At 42.5% G+C, this 19691-nt stretch overlaps 1 protein-coding gene across 1 annotated transcript in view; it reads left to right on the top strand.

The window, feature by feature from the left end:
- The window catches only part of DPH5 (diphthamide biosynthesis 5), a 386494-nt gene that overhangs the window by 30049 nt on the left and 336754 nt on the right, over window positions 1-19691 (top strand). The gene's annotated exons all lie outside the window — the stretch shown is intronic.

Here is a 19691-nt window from a genome sequence, read left to right as displayed (position 1 = left end):
CACACTATACATCTTGTACGAATAGACATCCCCCCTACAGCCAAACAAGTGGCTGGCCTTGATGTCACATGTATGGGTATGGCTTTGCACCCCAGCCTCTCAGCTAATTTACATCTGTTATCCCTGTATGGTTGACATTGTGATATATATAGTAGGGCCACCATAAAAGAAATAAGCAAAACCCCCTCCACATTGCCCACAGGTGTCACACCCACAACCACCTCTACACAGGATACGGGTTACAAACACACACCCACACACAAACACACACACACTCACACACACACCTGTTATGTCTGGGAGTTGAACCCCTACCTAACTAGTTTATTACACTACAGCTCTACGCAGTTACAGTACGCGCCACGGACATTACTGAAGTATTTCTTCCCCAAAGGTATATTTCACATTGAATGACATCAGGAGGATTACGAAAGAAGGCCATTTCAACTGTACTGTGAGTGACTAGCCTAAAATGCATTGCTCCCTACACATACAGTGAGAGACACAAAACCTCCACAAGTGATGTGTGGATATAGAACCCCTGACCAAGGTCTACATCACACTACAGCATGGAGCTGTTACAGGACACACCACAGGGATTACTAGAAAAATCCTCCCCCAAAGGAGTATTTCACAATGAATGACATCAGCAGGATTGCCAAAGTAGGGCATTCAATATTTACTGTGAATGTGTAGTCTATAATGCATTCCTCCATACACAGACATTGGAACACACACAAAACATCCAGAACTGCCATGGGTGGAGATGGAACCCTACCATGGTTCTAGATCACACTACAGCTGTACACAGTTACAGGACATGCTACAGAGATTACTGAGCTACAACCTTCCCAGAGGTGTATTTCTAGGTGGGTGACATCAGCAGCTTGCCAAAGTTAAGTATATGAATTCTAAGGAGTGTGAGTACCCTAAAAAGCCTTGTTCTCTACTCAGTCTAAGACAGACAGACACACACACACACACACACACACACACACACACACACACACACACACACACACACACACATTTTACACACAAACACAGTTGCCAAGTCTGGGGTTAGAACACCTGCCTAACTACTTTTTCACACGACAGCTGTACGCAGTTACAGGATGCTCTACAGGGATTACTAGGCAATTACTTTCCCAGAGTTGTATTTCCAGGTGAGTGACATCAGCAGCCTTGCCAAAGTTGAGTATATGAATTGTACGGAGTGTGAGTGGCCTAAAAGCATTGCTCTCTACTTAGTCAGACACACACACACAGATTCACACACCAACACACACACACACACCAACACACACACACACACACACACACACACACACACACACACACACACACACACACAATTGCCAGCTTTGGGGTTAGAACACCTACCTAACTACTTTATCACACTACAGCATTATGCAGTTACAGGACGTGCTACGGAGATTACTGGGCTATGATGTTCCTAGGTGAGTGACATCAGCAGCCTTACCAAAGGTGAGTATATCATTTGTATGGAGTGTGAGTAGCCTAAAAAGCATTTCTCTCTACACAGAGACAGAGAGACATGCACACAAACACACGCTCACACAGTTACCAAGTCAGGGGTTAGAACTACTACCTAACTAGTTTATCACTGCAGCAGTACACAGTTATGGGACGCGCCGTGGGGATTACTGAGCTACAGCTCTCCCAGAGGTGTATTTCACATTGGATGACCTCAGCAGGCTTGTCATGATACTGCTATGGGGAGGGGGGGTGTGTGCAAGGGCCATAGCCCATTCATGTAGGGGTTGTCATGCCACATGCAGGCCACAGGTACGTGTATACAGCTACTAGGTGACTACTTCCTTGTACAGTCATGTTGCACAGCTGGCACGTGCACCATATAGTCTTGTCATGCTGACATATACTGTTGGCTAGTAAATGCAGTGAGTGACACCTGCACCTCATGTGTTTGGAGTCCTTTGGCTGTGTGCTGGGTGGGACAGGCCCAGATGGCTCCTTGTCACGGTCACCCTCTTCCACACATCTGTGTCCATCTACCTTTGTCTTATTATAGTGTGTTGTCCTTACATATATGTCTGTATTCCCATCCACTATGTGTGCTAGGCAGGAGTGGTGCATACTGACGTGTCTGCAGTATGTGAGCATGCCCAGTATGGCCATCTATATTGCATGTGGGGATCAAGTCCAGGTAGCTTGTACTGCGGTGCTGACCTTTGTGTTGTACACCGACAGGTAGCATGCTGTGTCTGCAGGGTATACATCGGTCATTTGGCATTGACTGTTGCTACATTTCTGCATAGCAGGGGGGCACCTGACTGTTTCTACATTTCTACACAGGGGTGGGGGTGCACACCTGACTGTTACTATAAGTGTAAGTAGGATGGTGGGGCACACCTGACACATTTTCTCATTTGCTAGGACTGTACTGGTATGTCGAGTACACCATTTCAGTCTGTGGACTTGCCTATCGTGCTGGCTAGAGGCATACCAGTGTACTACAGATCTTAGCTTTCACTACCTACATATTAGTTTCTGACTTCCTAGACTTCACAATTTACATCCAAGTACCTGGCCTGCTGTAGTCTGTCTGCGTAGGCCTGGGGAGGGGTAACCCATAGGGCTCATTCAGAGGCTGTAGTACAGCATTTGTTTGTGTTTGTCTACACCTATCCTGCTGGCTGTGACTGTTGTTGGGTATGTGCCCCCCCAACTGGCATGTGTGAGTCACTTACATTGTGGGTGTCCCAGTATTGAGGGTGGTGCTGCAGGGCTGCCTATGTCGGATGCACATAGTACACTCCCTATACATGGTTGAGCACAGGTAGTGTCATGTTTGGCATCCCTTTTACTGTATGTGCAAGTCGAGAGAGGTGTCATTCCCTGGGTCCCTACTGTGTCAGTGCATGTGCTATGTGTTGCCTCTTTGCCAAGGCCAGGGCATACTGGGTACGTCTCCTGCTGCCTACTGGGGCAGGCTCAGGATGTTCCTCTTCTGAGTCACTCTGTGTCTGTGCAGGCCTTGGCACTGGTGGGGCTGTGTGGCCCTGCCCCAAGCTGTTCCTGCTGCAGCTGTTTCCGCAGGATCATATTGTGTAGCATGGCACATACAAGGACAATTTGGGTACATGTAGTTGGTGAGTACTGCAAGGCTCCACCAGATGTGTCCAGGCACCGGAACCATGACTTGAGCATCCGAAACACACGCTGTATTATGATTCTTGTTTGTGCGTGTGCCTCATTATGGAGTTCTTGTTCGGGTGTGTGTGCATTTCTGATGGGTGTCATCAGCCATGGCTCCAGTGCGTATTCAGCATCCCCCACTAGGTGACTGTGTGGGATGTCCCCATTGGCAAATGTCTGGTACAGCTGCGTCAGATGCCAGATGTGGGAATCGTGGTAGCTTCCAGAGCAGCCAGGAGACACATTCATTATTATGCCCTGGGTATCGCACACAATCTGGCAGTTGATGGAGGGGAAGCCCTTGTGGTTGATGTAGACCCTACCCCGCTCACCTTTTGATGCTCTAATGTGTATGTGCGTGCAGTCTATTGCACCCACTACCTCAGGGTATTCTGCTATTTGGTGGAAAAGACGCATATTGCTGGCCAACGCCTCACGGGTGATGGGGAAATATACGTGCTCACCGACATGTGCTGACATAGCATCCAGGAACTGGTAGAATACCCTGGATGCTGATGCCTGTGAAATCCCCATCATATCCCCAGTTGGCCTTTGGAAGGTACGTGTAGCTAGTATTCTTAGGCCTTACACATACCTTCGTATCCACTTGGATGGGTTCCCCTCTGTTAGTTCTATGTGTGAGGCATGGCCGGCACAGCTCAACAATTTGCTGTAGGAGGTGCCTGTCCACCCTATAGCACTCCACTATCTCCAGCTCATGTAGCCCTTGGTAGGTTACCCTGGGCCCTGGGTCTGTACACTCTTCCCCGTCTCCTCACTGTGAGTTGCTCAGCAGCATTCACATCCTCACCACCCTCAACATCTTGCACATGCTGGTTTATGATGGCAAATGCAGCCCCTAACATTTTTTCTCTTGCTTTCATTTTGTAAAATTTCCCCATCTGTATACACCGGTGGTGCAGAGGTTTTGGGAAAAACAAGGGGGACTGGTGTTTGCATAGTTTATGGTGGTGTGCTGGGCTGGGCTGCTGCCTGTATAATTGGCTGTTTCTGATACATTTCACCTGTCAGCTAAGCTAGTTCTCCTTGATTACCTTCCTACTGCTGTTTTCCCTTCCCATTGCCTCCCTGTTTAAGCCTGTGTGCGCACCACGCAAATGGGAGTGCTCAAATGTGTACAGAGCTGCTATTTCCTGGTTTAACTTCCTTTTTCTAGTGCGTGGCGCGCACACCCGCTTACACTTTGTAAAAGAGTGCTAAGCAGTTTGGACACACCTCTAGCTTAGCTGTGCTAAGCTAGGAGCAGTCCCAAGCCACAGGGCTCCAATCCACTTACAGTATGCCTGACACACCACCCCATGATGTCCCCTATATCCTAGTCTTGCACCCAGCTATTTCTACTCTTACACTCTTGGGACCTGCCTCACACCCTGGGGAAAACTGGGATTCACTAACCTTTCCCTCATTTGCATAAGATTGCCTGCTAATGCATAGTTACATGTCTCACACTGAGCCTCCCCCCTTAGCAACCACTACTCACTGGCCAGGTTGTCTTCTGCCTGCCATTGACTTGTATGGCAGAATACAAAAAAGTAAAAGTTCATTTTTTCATTTTCTAAACGGTTTGCAATGCCATTGGCCTTATACTTGGCCATTGGCATGTGCTTACTCAGTGATATGCATCCTTTATTTGGAGGTGTCATAGCTCCGTTTTGAAATTTGCAGAAATGTACTCTGTTACTAACTAAGTACATTTCTGCAGATAGCACTAGTCTTGCACGGACTATTGCAAGCTTCCTGGATTGCAAAATTACCTCATTTGCATGGATTTCTCCTGCAGATGAGGTGATTTGAATACCAGGGCTTAGTCCGCGCAGGATTAGTGCTGGAGCTCTCGTGCATGCCCCTGCAGGCTGTTCTTGGATCGCATGGCAGACATATTGCCTGCGTGGACTCCTGTGCTCATCTTGCACTCCGTGCAAGCTTTTGAGAATCCGGGGGAATGTCTTACTTTTTCCATGGGTTACTTAAACATTGAAATAACTAGGTAGTTTTGCATATGAAGTACTAATTACAGGCTTACATGGAAAAAGTACTGTCAAGTAAAAGGAAATGTCTCTTCTAGGCTTGGAGTTGACCCCTAGACTCTTAGTATTTTTGCCCAAGTTTTCTGTCAAATAAACTGCTGTATATTGCGTGGTTCGCCTAACAGCTCACATGTTTTTCCCTTATGTTTTGAACTTTGTAGCAGTATCAACATTTTGTTAGAAAGAATAGATTACAGACTTCTGATAACGGATGTGGCTGCAAGCCAGCTTGTTTTGGGAAGTAGTCCTAGACAGAATTTGTAGTTTGCATCCTGACAATAATTCTAGCATGGCTTAAAGTATTATTTTACTGATATTACTTATTTGGCAAAAATAATTTGCTGACTTGTTTGCTAAGGCATTTAAAAGTCACTGAAAAAGAAGGCTTATCTGAATGTCAAGTTTCTGCCACTAAGTGCAACAGTCAAGAATTAGAAAAAAGTATTGAAAAGTGAGAAGTCATACTTATTCCATTGATTACCACAGCATTGAAAATAACTAGATAGTTTGCACATTTGCATTTCTATAAAACGTTATTCCCATCAACTAGAAGAAGAGTGATAGAAAGGGAAACAGAACAGGAAGGAAAAGGAGCACCAGTCATGTACCAGTATTTGCATAACGTCATTCCAGTCACCATATTTAAAAGCGTAGCAAACTGTGCATGTAAAATAAGGCAGTAACTATTGATAATGACTGCTTACAAAGTGAGTTTATAATTAAGTTAAAAACTTCAGACACAGGGGGATATTTATTTATTTATTTTAATTTCTGTGGTTTCTTTAGTATCATCTGCATTCATTTGTTCTGAAATCTTGTCTAGATGTACCAACTGTCTTGGATCAATATTTGTAGTTTACATTTTTAAAAGCGTATTCTAGTAGTGAACCATGAATTTCAGCATTGTGTGTTTTATCTACTAAAGATATCCCTCTCTCCATTTTGGGATGCATTCAGATTTCAGTACCCTTGTAATATTATTTTCTTGCTACAGCTAATAGGACCTATTGAAAGTACATTGATTGCCTCTAATATACATGGGTGTGTGGACATTAAATGCAATGTCATTTTCAAAAGGCAGGTACTCAGCTTTGTTATGCATGGTATTTGAGCAAGCAGGTCAGTCTCGAGCTAGTTTTCTAGCTACAACTCCAACCAGAGGCTGTATTTTAACATGTTTTTGAATACAGTATGCATGAACTGAGTGTTGTAAAGAATATTTACAAGATGTTTACAAATGATAAGGGAATGTTATGCAAAGGGTATTACATTACAGCATTTATGTTACTATCTTGTCAATGATACAAGGATATTTGCAGGGGCAGCTCGTGCTATAGGACTGCAGCCCCCCCACCTGTAGAAAGAAAAAAGAAAATAAATTGCGAGCCCCCCCCCTGTAGAAACTTAATAGAAAAAAAAAATGCGAGTCCTGGAACTCCACGCATGCGTGCGTGCGTGCTTAGTTCCTGAACTCCAGACTGCTGTGTTAGGCAGTCCGGATAGGGAAGGAAGGGAACTCCGCCCTGCCAGCCCAGAAGTCTGTGCATTGACGACCGCACAGACTGGAAGAACACCGGACTGCATCGCCTGCAGCCTGGAGACTCCAGCCTACTCACAGGGAAACCACCAGTACAGCCTGCGCAGTCTGCTATGGAGGAGTACAGTTGATTGGGCTGCTGCAGAGGACGGATACAAGCAGCTACAGAGGACGAGGACTTAGCTGCCATGGAGGAACAGATCGGATCTGCTGCAGAGGATGAGGACTTAGATCTGCTGGAGGTTTTGTGTGTGTGTGTGTGTGTGTGTGTGTGTGTGTGTGTGTGTGTGTGTGTGTGTGTGTGTGTGTGTGTGTGTGTGAAATGCTCCAGTTTCTACATACTGGTGGCTAGAGAGAACACATGGTGGTGGGTAGAGAATACTCAGGCTTGTACCCTGTCCTGTACCTTGGGTGCAGGTAGTAAGGGCCTGAAATCCCTACCCACCTCCATTTGTAAAAAAATGTGCAGGTTTTTGCAACATATTTGTTCTGTTCCTCATAAAATCTGTGGTTTCTGTATGTTTTTTTGTTTCTAGCAAAGTCAGTAGTGCAGTGGTGCACTGGTAGCATTGTTGCCTGACAGCTACAGGTTCTCTGGTTTGATTCTTGGCTGCAGTGCTTTTTGTGTGGAGTCTGCATTTCTTCCCATCTTACAAAGACATGTGTCTGGAGTGTTTCTTCCTGCTCTGCTGAAAATTGGCTTTTGTTCCAAGTCAGACTTTCCTGGTTAACAAATGTTAAATAAAAATAACAGGCATTTGAATTTCAGACTTCATATTCTTCAGAAAGTACATGACCTTTTATTATAGCAATTTTCTAAGTTTATAACATGGATATTTGAAATTTGCCCTTATTGTTGGGACTGTATTCCTCCATTATTGGCTTCATCCAGGTTTTTTGTGCTAAGGTTGAGAGCTATGGTGAGAACTGAATTCACTGAATATGTTTGGGGCTGTATTCCCCCATTACTGGCTTTGTCCATGTGTTTTTTGCTAAGAGGTTGAGAGGTATGGTGAGAACTGAATTCACTGAATATGTTTGGGGGCTGTATTCCGCCATTATTGGCTTTGTTCAGATATTTTGTGCTAAGTGGTTGACAGCTATGGTGAGAACTGAATTCACTAAATGGTAGTCATTTAAGTTTCAGTCTTCCTCTCTTTCTCAAAACAGCTGATTTGGAATAGTGGTATGTTGCTCTGACTGTTTTGCACAGGGGTCCCCTGGGTTCAAGACTTGGCAGTGAAATGTATGGTGGTGGTAACACAGCATTTTATTGTAGCAACTTTCCAACATTATACAAGCAATGTTTAAAACGTGAACCTGTTTTTTGGCCTTTTGTCCCCCCCGCCAATACATTTTGGCTTTTTCCAGATTTCCTGTGCTGCAAAGTTAAGAGATACAGTGGAGTGTCGAGTAGATTTTACAAGGAGCTGAGAGTTGCAGGGGAACAAAAGTTTATTACTGCTTATGGTGAGTCTACATGCATTGTTAATAGCACAACAGGTAGTGTACTTGCTTTTGATGCAGAAGGCTGTGGGTTCTACTCCAACAGTAGGTAGATACATTGCTGATACTGTACTGTGTTGTAAATGGGGTGGATGCTACAGTCCTTTTTGGCAAAGATACCTAGTAAGTGTGAACCTGTTATTAGTTTGCCATCCATTCCCACTGCGATATTACTAACTTATCATTTTTTAATGCAACATGGGCAATTTATTCCTCAAGGGCAACAGCCACTTTATTTGTAGATGAAATAATGACATATAAAGTTGTTTTCAAGCAGCAACCTCTTCATTAGTTACAGATTTCTTTAATATGGAATTATTTAGATGACTTTTAATTCTTCAGAGATTGTGCATATTTACTGATACTGGTGGACTGTAGAAGTTTGATTAGACTTTTATGATGGAAATGTTCTGAATTGGGCAGTTTTGTCATTATTGGTGCATGCATTTTGTTTCATTGTTTACTGGAAAAATGTTCAAAACAATACATTTAAAATGCCCTCTTACAACTGTACTGTATTGTACAAGGAATACAATTTAATACAGTCAGGAAGGTGCATCAAAGAGCATGTGTATGTTTCGTGTTCAAGGGGCCTATGATTTGAAAACCGCCCAAAGTTAATCTTTTTCTGCCACTGGCAAAATGTATTCTCTTTGAATGTGGGTTTCAGTGCTGTTTCAATGAATGTGAGTTTCAAGGGTAGAGAAGTTTTAATGCTAAGTCTATTTACATTGTGAGACTGCATTGCTTTGTTTAGCAGATATCTATTAGGGTCTGTGCTGTAAAATGCAAAATAAAACTTTCAAATGAAATCCAAATCATCACAGAAGTAAAGCAGTATGCACATTACAGTGTTTATGGTAAATGGGGCGAAATAACCAAGGAATGGGACATTGGAATGGCTGCAGGGGGGAGGGCTCCATTCAACCATGATTTTGTGAGGGGGGAAGGGCAGCAAACTCAGACAGCCCTGGCTGAACTATACCTCTCAACTGTCCAGATCTTTGCAGAATGAATAGATTTTTGCTTCTTATTTTTGGTTTGTTCCTCATAAAATTTGTGGTTTTCTGGCAAATCATTTAGGAATGAAGTCACTAAATAATGACAGACATTGAGTTTCAGACGTTATAACCTTCAGAAAAATGCATGCTAAAGCAAGACTTGCTATTCTATCAACTGTCTTAAGTTTATACAAGAACAATTTTTAGTTCTGTTTGTATGTTCCCCCAATATATTTATTTGGCCTTGTCCAGATTTCCTGCATTGACGTTGAGAGGTACGTGCAAATAAATCACTTTATAGAATTAGAAATATCCAAACCTCTCAACTGTCCCCAATTTTGGCTCAAAATGTTGCTCTCCCCCTAATAACCCCTTCGCAAAATGGCAACTTTGGAAGAAAAAGTGGAGCGTTTACAATTATAGATAACTGTAATGATCAGAGTTATAGATTACATTTATTTCAGAAATGCATGTAGATGCTCTTATTTTGTCAGATGCTCAAGTTAACAGTACTGATATTAAAAAGGTGTCCCTTCTTTGACAGGTTCCCAGCTGTATTGTGTGGCAATTTTATATTTTTGCATCAAATTTTTGGTCTGTTTTTCATAAAATTGCGATTTTCTGCCAAATTAGTGCAAATCATTAAAGACTGAAGTTAGAAAATAATGTCAGACATTTGAGTTTTAGATTTCATACCCTTCAGAAAATTCATACTTATGCTAAACCCACTGCTATTTTATTATCTTTCTGAGTTTATAAGAGCAATATTTAAACATTGTCCTTATTTTTGGGCCTGTGTCCCACTTCCATGTATGGCTTTGTCCAGGTTTCTTGCTCTGAGGTTGAGAGGTATGAGTGTCAGAACCATCGTCATCAGCCAGAGACATTTCAAATTGTGACATACTTGTTGCACCCCACTCCCCCATGTAGTGACTCTGGATGTGTCCAGTCAAGGCAAGGAGCAGTTATACAGTGTAAGTGTGCAGAGTATTCCCCCCATCCAAGGCAGATACAAGTACGTCAGTGGCTTTTCATCTGTCCTTGATTTTGCAGAATGTTCTGGTTTTCTGTCATATTTTTATACTGTTGATTTATGCTCCTTATTATTCAGAAAATGCATGCTGTCGCAGTGCCCTGTTGCTTTGTGTTTAAGTAGCAATGCTTTAATGACCATCGGGTAATCTTAACTGAGATTGTACGATGCAAGTAACCTTTAATAAACATAGTGTTAAATAATTACCAACACTGAAAGTCTTTTTGTTGTTGCCATGCATAGAATATTTACTTAACTAGATAATGTACAAGCCTTAGATTTTGAAATGCATATGACAGTATTTGTAATAAAGGACAGAATTACAGTCTTTTCAGAAGCTCATTACATTTGTTGGAGAGTTGCAGTCATCTTTGCAGGCTTTACCCATAAACTAAACAAAATGCCAATCTATCATGTGTGGTCCATACCATGTGCAGTAATCCTTTAAGCAATTTATCTTGAGTTTGTTTCTTGTTTGCTGTTCATTTTTTACTTTGATCATGTTTTCCCCATGAAACAAGTAGATAATTGTTGTCAGGCAGCAGGTCTTTTTTGGATAAAAAACATTTTTACAAGTGGGGGTATCACATATATTTCTACTTTCAGCATGTTACTTGGTACTTTTATAAAGCTAAATATAAGTTATAATTAGAACTGCAGTGCAAGGAGAAGCTTGTTTTTTTATACTTGATTTTGACAAGTATTCCAGTAATGTATTTAAAAAGTAATTTATTTTTTCATGCCTCAAAACCTTTTTTGTTTCCATCTAGATATTAAGTAAGCTGTCATGAAGCCAATGCATTGAAATATTTTTTTCTTCTACACTTCATTTTGTCTTGATTGGACTCTCGTAATGACAGTTTGGCACCCAGGGCAGCGTATTTAATTAAAGTTCCATTTGTTGTGTTTTTGAGCATAGCCCCACCCCTTTCTAGTTGGCCACACTCCTTCCCATTGGCCCCACCCATTCAGCTGTCTCCTGCAGCCCCCCCTTTAATTTGAAGTCACCAGCTGCCACTGGCAGGGGCGGCTCTTGCCATCGGAATGCAGCCCTCCCAACAAAAAGATTCAAGTTTGGAGTTTGGTCAGTGACTCATTAAAAAAAAAAACATGTTTTTGTTTGATGTGGATGTGCTAATGTAAGCGAGTCCGACCGACTCGCTAAGTCCCGGAACTTGAACTGCGCATGCTCAGTGAGTTCCATATTTTTTTTTTTAATTTTAATTAGCGATGCGAACATTTCTAGACTGCTTTACAAGCAGGCCATATATGTGAGAAGGCATCAGTGTGATGCCCAGAAGTCTATGCGGTTTTTAACCGCACAGTAAGTAGAAGGGGGGTTCGGACAGCCACATCCGCAGGCACGTAAGTGACGTGGATATCTGGATTGCTACTGATTGGTTCTTGCTGTCTTCTCAAAAAAGAGAGCAAGAAACAATCATTAGTATCCTATAGCACACTAAGCACAGTACTTGTGCTATGGAGTACGGGGACTAGCCTATCGTTGCTTGTTAAAGTTGAAGACTTGAAGTGCCTGTGCCTTATCTTTGTTTTTTTTCAGCTAATCAGCTTACTTCTGCCTTTTGCCTTGCCTACGACGAGCAGCTGCACATTGAATCAGCAAACAGACAAAGAGGAAGAAAAAGTTCCTTGAAGTAAAAGTTATTAAACTGAAGTAGGTGCCAGACTCGGCTGGCTCTGTACAGATGAGATGTCAATGTATTTTTTTTTTTTTGTACAGTCAGTAAAATCCGCGGTGGTGCAGCGGTAGCGTTGTTGCCTCACAGCAAGAGGTTCTCCCGTTCGATTCTCAGCTAGTGTGCGGGGAGTGCCTTCTGTGTGGAGTCTGCATGTCCTCCCCGCAGGTCGAGTGGCGTTCCAAAAGACGTGTGAATGGGCATGCCTTCGTTGAAGGTTGGGCGTCGAGCTGGCAACTCGGCACTGTGAAAATCTACTGCCAATCATTAACGGACCAGAGTTCCGCTGTCGCAACCCCTAACCGGGAAAAGCCGAAAGACAACAACACAGTCAGTAATACTCTCGAACACAGCAGTGAATCTGCACTAGATAGATTCATAGATAGATGATGTGACGTCAGTCTGTAATATTGTATTGCCGTGTGTCAGTCCTCAGAAGCATAGATGACCTCTGAGTAAAAATGATAAGAGAAATATGACCACATTTGTAGTATGCTTGCTGCCAGGCGTATTATAGCCTTTAAAGTTAGCAATGCAATGCATGCATCGGTATGATGATTGGTCTCTGATCAGTGAACTCAATCTTCATGAGGGTTACAATATTTTATGATAACAGAGAACCACTCTGTTTTTATCCTCTGTGTACAGTGTAGTTTTTAGTGAATAGGACTACTGATTGCTTTCCCTGCTCCAGTTTAAAAGGGCTATGGTTTGCATAAGTTGTTTATTGTACAGTAGGGTGACTTGTGAACCTGTGCTACCATATTCCTCCTCTTCCTATTGTTATTAAGCCCCTCAGGAATTACTTTCTGGTCTCACCAATAGCTAATGAGAGAGAGGGGGGGGCAAAGTGGTGCCCACTACTATGTTGTTATTTAGGGGTGTTATACTATAGGTTGTTGAGTAAGTAAGTAGTTACAATGTACTTACAGTTGCATGAAAATTTTAACTGTTATTAATGGGGAGGGGGTCAAGGTGCATGGAGAGGGCTGTCCTTCTTATCAAAACTCCTCACCACCCACAGCAAACAAAGCTCATGGACTGCAGCCATTCCAGTATTGTCAAAAGGGAAGAAATCTAATTTCAAATTTCAGGCTGTCCATTCCCACAGAAATGCAAATGCAGCTGCATTATAAATATATAACAACATATGTAATAAAAAATGTATTAATAATGCAGTTAGGCACCTAGCAAGCCTTGAAATATTCGTTGAAAAGTGGAAATGGAAGGCCCATGTTCTTAACATAAACTTATCCAAGTAAATAGCCCAGAGTAGTATCTTCTGGGTGTTGAGGCGGTGTGACCGTCAGAACTATTTATACATAGCTTAATCTCCAGTCCTGGTGTGGCATTGAAATGCTTATTTTGTAGAACTGGTCTAATTAGATCATTCCTTCCCAGAAACTGTTCAGATATTAAATTTTTTTTTGACTTGCAGTGAAGTGTAAATGGCGTAGTAAGGCTTACAAGCATGTGGGAAATTACGTAGCTGAGTGCATGGCATTTAATTATAGGCTCTAAACTCATTCATTCAACACTGTAGTGGAGTGGATAGACAAGGAAGGAAGAAAAAGAAGAAAAAGAGTTTATATATAAAACAGCTTTGCTGGACAGCATGTGAAACAGTCTAAGAATGGCTTTGTATGTCGTGGATTTTTCATTTCCTTGCCCCCAAAACACCAGCCTCCACATTATACCTATCTCATTTATTTAATGACTTTTATACTTAACTGGTACTTGGAGTCTCAAATTTGAGTAGAATTCTGCAGCCCATAAGTTAGTTAAATAAATCCACAATAACATTGGTATTTTAAGTCCCCCGGATTCACTAATCTTCCGTGTAAGACTAGGTTAGTCTTGCATGTAAGTGCCAGTGTAAGAGTATGACGGCAGCACGCCATGCATATTAATGGGGGCATGCTGCCTCAACTCTAAAGCTTACATGGAGCGTGGACGAGTGCAAGGGGCGTGTCGGACTGCCGAGCAGTCCAAAAATCCACCCCCCTGCAATGAAGAAATGCCGCAACTTCCAGTTACATGAGCGAGTCCGCTCACATGTGTACAATGTAACACTACACTCCCCCATATGTTAAACAACTTACAAAATAAAAAATAAAAATAATTTTTTTTTTCTTCTGATACAGCTGCCCGTAGTTGCGCGGGTTTGCCCATTGCTTAGATACAGTTAGCTTAGACACCAGAAGAGGATAATAAGAAAAATATATGCAAATTAAGCAACATAGTGGTTAGAGCCTTTGCACAAAGAGGAGGCATTCCCGGTTCGAGTCCCACCACTGCACGTTCCATTTTCTGTGGGAAATCTGTATACAAAAATATTTCCTGACATTTTTTGTGTGTAAGTTTTGTAAAAAGCATTGAAATTTTAAATGTAGTAGTGCACGAATTTTATATATATATATATATATATATATATATATATATATATATATATGTATGAAGGTGAAATGTTTATTCATTCTGAAGCATGAGTACCCTATTTTAAGCAATATAAAGCACTGCTAAGCACATTTTACCAGTATTGAGCATATTTAAATACAATTGCACGTAGCTGCGCACCTCGCTAACCAGCGCAACGTCGGGCAACATTGAGCAAAGTCGGGTAAACACGCTCACACCTGCTTTACTGTTCCTTAACCAGTCAGGTCTGCCCAGCAGGAAAATAAAAAGCAGTGACAGGGCTCGAACTCAGGATACTGTGCACTATAGTCAAAGTACTTAACCACTAAGCCATGATAGCATTTCACAAACATGCAATTTCAACAGACACATATCTATCAAAAGAATTTTAAACATTGCCAATATCAGCTAAGCAGGCGTGCCCACAGCTGAGCTTTTCCAAAACTGGCCAATCACAAATAAGTGTGGGAAATGAGACGTATTTAAGCTCCACAGGCAGGAATACTTGCTGTAACTGGTTGTAGCTTCCTTCTGCAGTCAGCATGGCTGGTGTTGGTGAAGGCACTCGATTTAGAGCGCAACGCTGGGGCATCCAGGAGTCCAAAATTATGGTTTGGCCCCTCCTCCACAAACAGGAGGAAAGACTCCTGCAGGGCCAGTACCAGGGTACCTAAATAAGGAGGCCTGAAACAGTCTTGCCCATGATCTCACCAGTGCCACTGATGTTCCTCGGACTGGTGAGCAGATCAGGCACCATTATTCTGACCTGAAGCGGCATAGGGGGGATGAACTGGACCGGTGGATCCAGGAATCCCGTACGATGCCTAATGCCCCAGTACTGAGTAAGTAGCCATTGTATTAAGTAGTTAAGAATTGCCATGCTTGTCTCTACTATGGATAGATATGTCTCAATATCACTGCATTTACTTCACAGCTGCAGGTGACCAGGCTATGAACCTACAAGCCCATGAAGATAGGCTGCAAAGGCTGCTTCATGAGGCAGGTTAGTAATTATTCTGCATGTACTGTTATATAAAATAAATGAGAGAGCCTTCAAAAAGTCTTTTAACCCAATAAATAAAGGTGTAATAATCCTTTAATAAATGTATGATTCATGGAGTGTGTCTGTGTCATTTTCTTTGATATGGTGTTGTACTGTTGCATTCTACAAATAGTAGTGTTGTATTAAGCAGTGTCAACCCACACTTGGGTAGGCCCATATAACGTGGATGAAGGGAGTGCCAGTAGCTTGTATGCATATGTACAGCCCTCAACTGTTGGTTCATGGCCATCATGTACAGGTTAATCTGGCACATGAGTAGCTCGGTATTGTGTTCCCCAGAAATGTCAGTGTGCTGCCAGAAATGTAGGGAACTGTCAACATATAAGTGATACTTTTACCTGAACATATATAGATAGTTATAAGCTGTCAGTGTACCATCTTAGCAGTAGTGTGTGTGAGCAATTCTCAAAATATGTTGCAGTAACATCTGCATCTTGGACAGTTTGTATGTAAGATACAGCTCATGTATATAATGTTGTTGTGTCTTTCGGCTTTTCCCGGTTAGGGGTCGCCACAGCGGAACTCCGGTCCGCTAGCAAAATCCAAAATTGCACAATATAAGGACATTGGGTAGTGTAATAATACATGTAAGGGACATATAACTGCAATTAATAGGAATGTAGTGAAACCTAGAAGGATATATAAGTTGTTAATTGAGCTATCTTTTTCCACCCTACTGTATGTGCATAGAAAATGCAATTCCACACCTCAATTGGTATGTCTAATCTCAAAATCTGTTGGGACATATGTCCTATTGGTTTATAAATATTTGCATTTATTTCTATGCATGTGCCCTGTTAAAATACCACAATATTGGTGGCCTGTTGCCATTAAGTAAACCTGCATGCTGTTGTAATGTCCACTATTGTTCTATATATGCATGTGTCATGCTTGCTTTTCAGCTGTTGAAAATCTGGTGTGTTGGGTTAATGGGAATACTTCTGCATGCTGTTATAACTAATTGACAATGCTGTTGACTGTTACTAACCCATATCTTTATTAAACTCTCCAAAACATAGTTCGTATGGGAAGGCCGGTCGCAGCGGACCCACCTGTCCCACCTCAGCTGGCCATGGCACCTGGCACCAGCAGATCTGGTTCCCAGCCTGGGACCTCCTCCTCCATTAGCCCTGTGCCACCTTCGGGTGGAAGCGCTGCAGGGGATGGAGCTCAGCCCCCCTCATGCAAGCGTGGGCAGAGAGGCACCTATCACCCTTCATACGGTCCGGGCTGTGGTGCGTAGAGAGATGGAACATTCTGTTGCAGAACCTCTATGCCAGCTTGAGGCCCGAGTGGCGCAACTCCCAGGTCAGCCTGCCCCTCCTACACAGCCCCCAGCACAGCCACTTCTGGGTTGTGAAGGTGCAGTGGTGACTGCCCATGGGTGGGGACCTCAGTCCCACTGTTTCCATCTGGGGGCTCATGGACTTGCGATTTCCAAACATCCCTCCCCGTCAAAGGTGTTCACCCACCACGTGTCATATACCGCCCCTGTGTGCGTCTTGTTTGTCTTGTCTGTTTACCTCCCCAACCTACCTCCCCAAATATATCTACTTCCCCTACCCCACATTCCACTGTCACCTGAAAAAAAAAGGGGGGCAATCTGCTCCCAAAAAAAAAATTACGCCCCATACATAGCTGCCCATTTTGCACATATGTCCACTGGACACAAGAAATGTTATTTAATTGGCATTACAACATACTTTGTTGTCCTCACCCCCCCCCTCTCAGGGGTTGAAGGGGTCATATCTACCTCCAAATTTATTGCATATGCACAGCTGTTGCTGTTGAAGAAATGGGCAGCTATGGATCTTCCCTACACCCGTCCTGCACATCCCGAGCTATTTTCCATACTGTCTTTCCCTCTTTGTGACCCTTTTTCACCACTTTCCTATCTCCCCATTTTTCTTTTCTTTCAAAGAAATTAGCGCGGGGGTGAGCGGGAGTAAGCAGTATTAAGCAGTAGTTAGCGGGTTTGTGCGAGTTTGCGCTTGGCTAAGCAATGCACAGCATTGCGCAGACCCGCTTACAACTGCTTAAAAGTGCCTTAGTCACTCTGTATGTGAGGGCCCTTGTTCTGCTCAGGAACAAAATAAAACACCTCTGTAAGTCTCGAACCCCGGACCTTGCACACACTACACAACATGAAGTACCACTAAACCACGATAGATATACATCAAGTTGGTGCTTAAATAATTATATCATGCATCAGAATGAGTGTATGTAAAGGAAAATTAGGAATACCATACCACTCAACTTGTTCTGTGGATGTTGACCAACAGTTTGGTATGGGATTACATTACATGACTGTGATAAGAGAAGCAGCCATTCTAGCAGGAAATAATGTTACACCATCACCTTACAACCCCACACAGTATGACAGCAGGACAAACACTGGCATATCTGTTTAGGGCAGAGCCAGAGGCAGAAACACAGAGGTATATTAGCCTTTCTACTGTTACACACTGTGCAAATAGCTTTGGAATGAGTTTTGGAAACATACCCTTATGTAGGAATAAAACACTGAAATACAAATGGATGTAGCCATGTACTGGTAGCAACCAACTGTAAGAATGCCATTGCTCTATTGCTGAAAAGACCTGTGTGGTGCACAGACAAAAAATAACAGGCTATTCTCTGACTGTCATGTGGATAGGTCCAAAATTGGGACTTAAGCAGACAGATACATGCCTTGATAAACTAACATGTACACAGGAACCCTGTAAGTCCAGCATGATAAAATCCACACAATTCCACTTACGCTCTCTGTACTTCTGCAAACCTACCCAAATGTAGAATATATCTGTGTGTGCAGAGTCTACCAAGGATGTAGGTAAGCATACTCACTGTACTGAAATGTGTCCAGTTTTTCTGAGCAGCTCGTGCTAATGTCAACACTAAAAAAGCACAAAATGTTTAGAACTGTGTAAATGAATATTCACAGTATAGCAGTTCACAAACAATTCTTATGCCAAAGGAATACATCTCTATAACTAACTTTGTATGGCAGTTAATTGTAATAGTTGAAAAGAAAGTACATCTTTCCATGAATCTTGGGGTAGCATTTTGAGGGGTGAGTACATTTCTACACTGACAAGTGGGTACTGGAAGCAGCAAGGTTAGGTCTGAGTACAAAATGTACATCTCTGGCTACACCCCTGGCTTCTGATATAAGAACTATACAAACTTTATGTCTTAAACAATGATGTCCACACCAAACAAGGATGATCTCCATCTTGGAAAGCTGAAAGGGCCACGCCTACATGAGTCAGCAATTTATAGTACTGGGTTGCTATGACAGTGATTACTTCAATTACTACCCAGCAGGCTGCATGCAGTTAGCAAATGGTGGGCAATAATTGGTGCAGAGGCCATCACATGCTCATGTGCAATTCCTACACAAGCAGGCTGCAATCTATGCCAACAAACTCAATCACTCTATTGCAGAGACTGACAGAGAGAGAGACAGAGAGAGAAAAGGAAACAGCAATATTACCAAATTATACAAAGGAAAGGTATGTGACACATATGTATTTACTGGCATGTAGTAGATGTTATTGAAGAATAGTCTACATAATGTGAAACATTCATATGTGGCGGCAGTACTTCTTTCTGCACAGATGCTCTGCTTAACTACTGCTATGGACAATACTGTGTGTACCTGTGGGCAGTGGGACATACCTATGAAATGTGTAGCTCAGCATTAAATGTCAAAGATCTGATCCATGTTATCTGTATTCTGTACAGTAGTGTGGCCAATGTTTGTTGGGGGATTAGCACTGACATTATATAAACATGGGTGTGACAGAACACCACATGCATGATAGACATATTAATGTGTAGCTTAGCATTGACAAGTGCTGTAGCAGTTTAGTATGCTTATCTCACATCTTTTGCCATATATATACCCCCCTAATGTTAGTCTGTGGTCATATGTGACACCTGTTTGTGTTGCAGCAAGGCCCAACAGTTCAGCTGTGAGGTCCAGGGACTTACAACAGTGTGAACCATGTGTGTGTATGCCACACACATACAGAGAAATATTTATGTATCATGTATATTCACATCTGTATATGTGCATAGAGCAGGGGACATATTGAACTGTTTGTGAAGGGGGGATATATATGTTGGTGAAGGTTAGTATGCGCATATTTGTATGTAGGTTTTAGTGTGTGACAAACAAGACAGCATACAGTGCTGGTATATGA

The sequence above is a fragment of the Protopterus annectens genome, chromosome 10.part0 (genome assembly GCF_019279795.1).
Source record: "Protopterus annectens isolate FY-2018-M chromosome 10.part0, PAN1.0, whole genome shotgun sequence".
NCBI lineage: Eukaryota > Metazoa > Chordata > Ceratodontiformes > Protopteridae > Protopterus > Protopterus annectens.
This window is presented reverse-complemented; position numbering and strand designations above follow the sequence as displayed.